Genomic DNA, 7,500 nt, shown 5'->3' with positions numbered 1-7,500 from the left:
TTCTGCCAACATTCAAAGTTCCTACCCTCAGTTCCACTCTCTTTACCTTCCTCCTCTTCTCCTGCCTCCAGACACTTCTCCCCCCTCTTCTTCTTCTTTGGCCAACAGTAGCCCAATTTCCGACAGCACCCTTTTGACTAACAGTACTGGTGGTGGTCGTTGTTAACCTGGGGCTCGACCGATCTGGTATGGAAATTTGTTATGTTATCCGCACATTGATTTGGCAAAATTTTACACCGGAAGCCCTTCCTGACGTAACCCTCTCCATTTATCCGGGCTTGGGACCAGCACAAAGAAACACACTGGTTTGTGCATCCCCTGTGGCTGGGTTAATATAAACTAAGTGATATCAGAGTTAAAATTGCTTTAATTGTTTAATTCTCACTGTATCACATTTAACATTGATTTGTCTCATGGGAAATGGGAAAAAGAAACATTACCAAAGCTAAACACTGCCAAAGGTACACAGTAATATTTACAGTTGGCATCTCAATACATTTTTGTCATTTTAGGAATATTGTTTTATTTAAAATCATTTTAAAATCATTTTTCTTATATAACTGTAATATTTCTATACACTGTAATAATGGCGCTATATAGCGCCTGACCTGGCACAGATTGGACACGGGAGGCACGTATAAAATGAAAAGACTTTTTTTATTTTTCTTCAGCTGGAGAGCACGTCTTCCCCATAATCCCTCCAGCCACAACACAGTCCCAAATAAAGCACAGTACACTAAGCACTCTTTCTCTTCTGTCTTCCACCACCACTCCTCCTCAGCAAGTTTTGTCCACCTCCACTCCAAGTGCTCCAGGTGGTTGATTAGCAACATCCGGCTGCACTTCCGGGGAAGGTGAAACCAGTGCCCAAAAGAGGCCAGCCGCTCCTGTTGCAGCACCCTCTGTCAGCGCCTGTGGAACCCCACAGAGCTGCACAGAACTCCAACCCCCATGAAGCCCTGGGGGAGTCCGAGGCACCGCTGCAACCCAGGGATGCTGCCATCTAGCGTCCAGGGGGAGATACTGGGCTTCCCACCCTTGACCCCTGGCAGATGTGGTGAAGGGGCGTCCCAGCCAGGCATGGGCCCCAGCCATCTGTCACAACACTTTTGTTTGCTACAGATGTTTGTGGTTAAATGAAGATCAAGACATAAGTGAGGGCAGTAGCGAATTAGGGCATTTTGCATTTTACCATAAATAAAAAAAGAAAAAAGCCCAATGTTGCAGTGCTTTAGTTCAGCTGAACCAATACTTCAATATATGTGATAGTCAGAACATTGTAACCAACTGTCCCTCATTGTTCAAAGTGGCAGTGAGAATACTGGCAGTGCCTTCATTCATTGAGCAAATAAATAAAATAAAATGAATGAGCAAATAAGTGAATACACCTTAATTTTTTGGAAATGCAATGTATTCTAAATGATTAGGGATTGTTGAAATATTTAGTTAAGTAATAAATATGCAAAATTATGTAAAGAAATTATTTTGAAATGAGAGTTAGTTATGTAATGATAGTCAGAGGTAGGTGGCACAGTAGTAGCTTCATGTAGGGTTTATGTCCAGGATTCTCCTGGCATGGAATCTGTATGTTCTGCCCATATCTGTATGGGTTTCTTCCTACAGTCCAAAAATTGCAAGTTAGTTGGATTGGCAATACTAAACTGACCTTAGTACAGTCATATGAAAAAGTTTGGGAACCCCTCTTAGCCTCCATAATAATTTACTCTACTTTCAACAAAAAAGATAACAGTGGTATGTCTTTCATTTCCTAGGAACATCTGAGTACTGGGGTCTTTTCCGAACAAAGATTTTTATTGAAGCAGTAATTAGTTGTATGAAATTAAATCAAATGTGAAAAACTGACTGTGCAAAAATATGGGTACCCTTGCAATTTTGCTGATTTGAATGCATGTAACTGCTCAATACTGATTACTTGCAACACCAAATTGGTTGGATTAGCTCGTTAAGCCTTGAACTTCATAGACAGGTGTGTCCAATCATGAGAAAAGGTATTTAAGGTGGTCAATTGCAAGTTGTGTTTCCCTTTGACTCTCCTCTGAAGAGTGACAGCATGGGATCCTCTAAGGAACTCTCAAAAGATCTGAAAACAAAGATTGTTTAGTGTCATGATTTAGGGGAAGGCTACAAAAAGCTATCTCTAAGGTTTAAACTGTCAGTTTCAACGGTAAGGAATGTAATCAGGAAATGGAAGGCCATAGGCACAGTTGCTGTTAAACCCAGGTCTGGCAGGCCACGAAAAATACAGGAGCGGCATACATGCAGGATTGTGAGAATGGTTACAGACAACCCACAGATCACCCCCAAAGACCTGCAAGAACATCTTGCTGCAGATGGTGTATCTGTACATCGTTCTATAATTCAGTGCAATTTGCACAAAGAACATCAGTATGGCAGGGTGATGAGAAAGAATCCCTTTCTGCACTCACGCCACAAACAGAGTCGCTTGTTGTATGAAATGGTCATTTAAACAAGCCAAATTAATTTTGGAACAAAGTGTTTTGGACTGATGAGACAAAAATTTAGTTATTTGGTCATAACAAAAAGTGCTTTGCATGGCGGAAGAAGAACACTGCATTCCAAGAAAAACACCTGCTACCTACTGTCAAACTTGGTGGAGGTTCCATCATGCAGTGGGGCTGTGTGGCTTGATCAGGGACTGGGGCCCCTTGCTAAAGTTGAGGGTCGGATGAATTCAACCCAATATCAACAAATTCTTCAGGATAATGTTCAAGCATCAGTCACAAAGTTGAAGTTACGCAGGGGTTGGATATTCCAACAAGACAATGACCCAAAACACAGTTCGAAATTTACAAAGGCATTCTTGCAGAGGGAGAAGTACAATGTTCTAGAATGGCCATCATAGTCCCCTGACTTAAGTATCATCGAAAATCTATGGGATGATTTGAAGCAGGCTGTCCATGCTCGGCAGCCATTAAATTTAACTGAACTGGAGAGATTTTGTATGGAAGAATGGTCAAAAATACCTCCATCCAGAATCCAGATACTCATCAAAGGCTATAGGAGGCGTCTAGAGGCTGTTATATTTGCAAAAGTATTGATGTAATATCTCTGTTGGGGTGCCCAAATTTATGCAACTGTCTAATTTTGTTATGATGCATATTGCATATTTTCTGTCAATCCAATAAACTTAATGTCACTGCTGAAATACTACTGTTTCCATAAGGCATGTCATATATTAAAAGGAAGTTGCTACTTTGAAAGCTCAGCCAATGATAAACAAAAATCAAAAAAAATTAAGAGGGGTTCCCAAACTTTTTTATATGACTGTGTGTGTTTGCCTTGCAATGAACTGGTGCCCTGTTCAGGGATTGTTTATGCCTTACACCTTATGTTTGTGATAAGTATATTTGTGTATTTTCTTTAAATACTGTGTATAATCAACACTCTGCACCAATGTGGAAACTGTGGAAAATCAATAGTATATTTTCAAATGACTTCAAAGTAAAACAGTTATTTTATATACCAGTTGCTGTTACTTCTTATTAAGAATTGGTTTCTCTGAGAAAATCTATTCTTCACTTAGATGTTAGTATATGACACACATTTTATCATAATTAGATTTACTATAGATAGTAGTGAAATTGTAAGACTTGACTTGAAACTTAAATATTAGGACTTGCTTGTGACTTATATATTTTGGACTTTGTCCCATCTCTGTTAGTCAGAGTTAGTAGATTTTTACTGACTCTGACTCCAGTAACCCGAAAATTGCTTCCAACTCTGGCTTCATAGGCCTGAAACTAAGTGGTCAAATCTGCTAATGACTGATGAAGGTATTCTTCAAGTGAGTAGTAAAAGTAGTGACCCCTGATTGCAGCATCCTGTGTTTGCATCCCAGTTCAGTCAGCATTTCCTTGCCTATCCTCCAACATACTTCTAAAAGTTTATTTTTTTGTCATTGTTTCCTGGTGCTTTGTTTATGCTTACCAACTGCAGTTCTATTTCCCTTACATCGGGCTGGTAAGGTTGCTTCACATATTGTGGCATCCTGGTAGGATTCTGCAGCTCCTTCATGCAGCACAGAAAGTTTATCAACATCTCCTTTATAAACCTTTGGAGCTCATGGAATTTCATTTTTTGCAAGATCAATCATTTTTATTGCAATTTAACTTAATTGACTATTAGTTAGGTCATTTCTGATTACTGGAGGGGCTTGGAGCTTGAATAACTTGACCTTTTTGGTTTAGACTGGCTCTTCCAGCCATCCAGGTTCCCTTATTGGGAATGTATAATAATAATAATAATAATAATAATTTACTTTATATGCCATCTATAATTTCTTGTATACAGAATTTATTTTTAGGGTCAGAGCGCAGGGTCAGCTATTTGTACAGCACCCAAGGAGCAATTTCAGGTTATGGGCCTTGCTGAAGGACCCAACAGAGTAGCATTCTTTCTGCTACTTCTGAGATTTGAACTGGCAACCACTCCGTTTTATGTGATGTACTTTTATTTTCTTTCTGAAAAGTTCTCAATCCCCTGATATTCCCCATGTGCTTCCAGCAGTCTCCATTAGGAGGCTAAATAATCCATGTCAGTTTATTTTTATCAATGCTTTTATTGAAGCTCTTCATTAGGATGTGCACACGTAGCCCAGTCAAATTCTTCTTCTCATCATTGAAAACTGAAAAGGCTGAAGTTAAAATAAATTACTGAGGAAGCAAAACATTTACCAAAGTAATTTGTCAAGGAGGTAATTGATTACATTTAGAAACACATTTTTAGTTTGGAATTCACTGAATATTAGATAAATTCCTGAAGACTGGACGCTAAACAACATCTAATCACATAAAAAGCTTTACCAATAGTTATAATAATAGTTCCAATAGCAAGTGGGCAACACATGTTAATTACAGGTATCAAGGGTTATGCCCAAGCTGCATACTGATCATTCCCACCAATTAATGATATTTTTGTTTTTTCCTGCATTTAAAGACATATACTCATTGGTCATCCATTATTTTAACTTGATATAAGAGTTAATTAAGGACACAGCAGGAAAAATGTTATTTGGTTTATATACCTTTTGTATACAAATCATAGTATATTTAATGTTCTCTGTCTTCTTCTCATGATGGTACAATATAATTTTTATACCTCTGTAGTAGAACGGTACTGACAAAAATATTAAATGCTAAACTTTAACTTGTAATATCGTTTTTTTAACTTTATGTTATTTTTGTACAGTAGCCAGTTAATAAACAATCCATGACGCAATGTGTAAATGGGTGAAAAACTTGCCTTATGCACAGAAAACAAGAGGTGAGGAACTCATTCCAGAGTTCGATAATGTTAATAATTATGATTATAATGTCATAAATAGTCTAATAAACTGGATTTTTAAAAAATAAATTTACAGATTAAACAAAAATGCACAGAATATCTTATGTACTAGATCCAGCAAAACTGTTGCAGATGGATCGTAACAGAAATCAGACTTGGGCAGATGTGTAGTATATGAAGTTTAATGTAAATAAATGTAAACATTTACACATGGAAAGTAAAATATTATATATGATTACACAATGGTTTGTTTGATATCTGGAAGTAACCTTTATAAGAAAATCTTTTCAGTTGTTATGGACCTCATTGTCCACCTCCAGACAGTATATAGCAGTGATTAAGGACCTTTATAGAATAATGGATTACATAGTGTGTTGTGCTTAGTACACTTCAAGGGAAGTTACTTTTAAGTTATGCAGTGCATTTGTGAGGATCCATCTGGTCTGTTGTGAATAATTTCAGCCTCCTAATTACAAAAATATAACAGCCCTAAAGTTCAGAGCAACTTGACTGATTCCAGTACTTCAGGTTTTGAGCTATGGATACAATTGAATTTACTTTGTTTAGCTAATGAACGTTAATAGATGACAAGATAGAAGTGTTTAAAAATTTCATGCAAATTTAGGTGGATGCTAATTTTTACTTTCAACCACAACACAGGAATACAGTTTGACGCTGGTTAGTGGTAAATTTCACTCAAGCATTAGAAAAAAAATCTTTATTTAAATTGCCATAAGTGCATGGAATACATTATCAAATTGTGATATAGCAAGTCCACGGCTCAAAAAGAATGGCTAGTTTTTAAATAAATAATTGCTGCACTACTGGCTTAAAGTGGGGGCGTGGCAGTATGGCCAGAGTGGTTCTCGGGTGTGATGCAGGCATGGCCGTTTCCGCACTTAAGTGCACAGGTGTGGGATTGACGCACCTGTCCCCATAGCCCCATTATAAATAGGAGAAGCTCAAGTGCGGAGGAAGAAAAGAGAGGATGGAGGTTAAGGGTGAGAGAAGAAGGGAGGAGGCGATGGAGCTGGTGCAGGAGCGAGCGAGCGAGCAGACAGGCTCAATGTAGTAATGGCAAGCAGCTGGAAAGTGAGCCCTAGCAGGGTGTTTGGCCAGCACTTGGGGACAGATGGAGTTAATCACTCCTGCTGAGTTTTTCAGAGGAGCAGGAGTGACCAGGATCGAGGATGGCTTGCCACGGAAGGCAGCGGGAGTCATGAAGGCTTGGGAAGGAGAGTCGTTAGCACCCTGGTCGTTGGGGAACCCGGGTCTCGGTCCGGTGGATTAGTTATACAGAGCCAGTGGTCGGAAGGCTACCGGACCAGTGTGGAAGACAGCTGATGTTTGTAATAAAAACACTTTTGCACCTTTTAGCACCATCCCCTTGTTTCATTTGGTGTCCTCATTGTCCAGCTCATCCGGTTACATTACTGACGGTGTTGGGTTTGAAAGGTTCCCAGAAGAGCAGTGGGAGCATGGAGCAGGACCCGCATCATTACACAGATACAATAGATAAATAGTATGTACTTAATTTGTCCTCAAGAGGGAAAGTTAGCTTTTTACAGAAGCTCAAGAAATATTTTAATAAACAAACAAACAAAAACAATCCTCTTCAAATACACACAAACAATGACAAAAAAGAAGAAAACCTATGACTTGGCCATTGATAAAAGGGCAGTTAGTGTGATGTATTATGAAATCGTATTACTGTAGGTATGAAGGAGCCCAAGTAGTGTTTCCTGATATGTTTCTGTTGAATAATTTGTTAGCTGAAAGAACTTGATGACAGTGTGTAATGTATAAGATATGCCACATTGTTCATAATCAGTTTTGTCTTTGTTTTCTCTCCTCTGCTAGTACCTCCATAGTAGATAGTTGTGAATGCTGGGTTTCAAATTTAAACATGGTGAAATTTAACAAAACTTATGTGAATAGAGATTGATCAGTTTTGTTGAGTTCAATGTCCTATTCTCCTCAAAATAATCATTATATCCTACCTTTGATACAATCCTTTTTTTACCTGCATATTAGTAAAAGAGAAACTTAAATTTATGAATATTTTCATGTCCTTTATAATCATTTCTAAGGATATTATTCTGATATGAATTAAATAACTGACGTGCAGTTTTCATGTTAAGGATGATCATCAACCCCTGGGAATTATGTGTGTAT

General features: G+C 38.3%; 1 protein-coding gene and 1 long non-coding RNA gene across 8 annotated transcripts in view; one reads left to right on the top strand and one right to left on the bottom strand.

Moving 5' to 3' along the window:
- The window catches only part of LOC127529583 (uncharacterized), a 369,736-nt gene that overhangs the window by 246,409 nt on the left and 115,827 nt on the right, over nt 1-7,500 (bottom strand). The gene's annotated exons all lie outside the window — the stretch shown is intronic.
- Nucleotides 1-7,500, top strand: part of LOC114661355 (potassium voltage-gated channel subfamily C member 1-like) — a 227,438-nt gene that overhangs the window by 138,372 nt on the left and 81,566 nt on the right. The gene's annotated exons all lie outside the window — the stretch shown is intronic.

Source organism: Erpetoichthys calabaricus, chromosome 11 (assembly GCF_900747795.2).
Source record: "Erpetoichthys calabaricus chromosome 11, fErpCal1.3, whole genome shotgun sequence".
Taxonomy (NCBI): domain Eukaryota; kingdom Metazoa; phylum Chordata; class Cladistia; order Polypteriformes; family Polypteridae; genus Erpetoichthys; species Erpetoichthys calabaricus.
The sequence above is the reverse complement of the archived record's forward strand: the minus strand, read 5'-3'. Positions and strand labels throughout refer to the sequence as shown.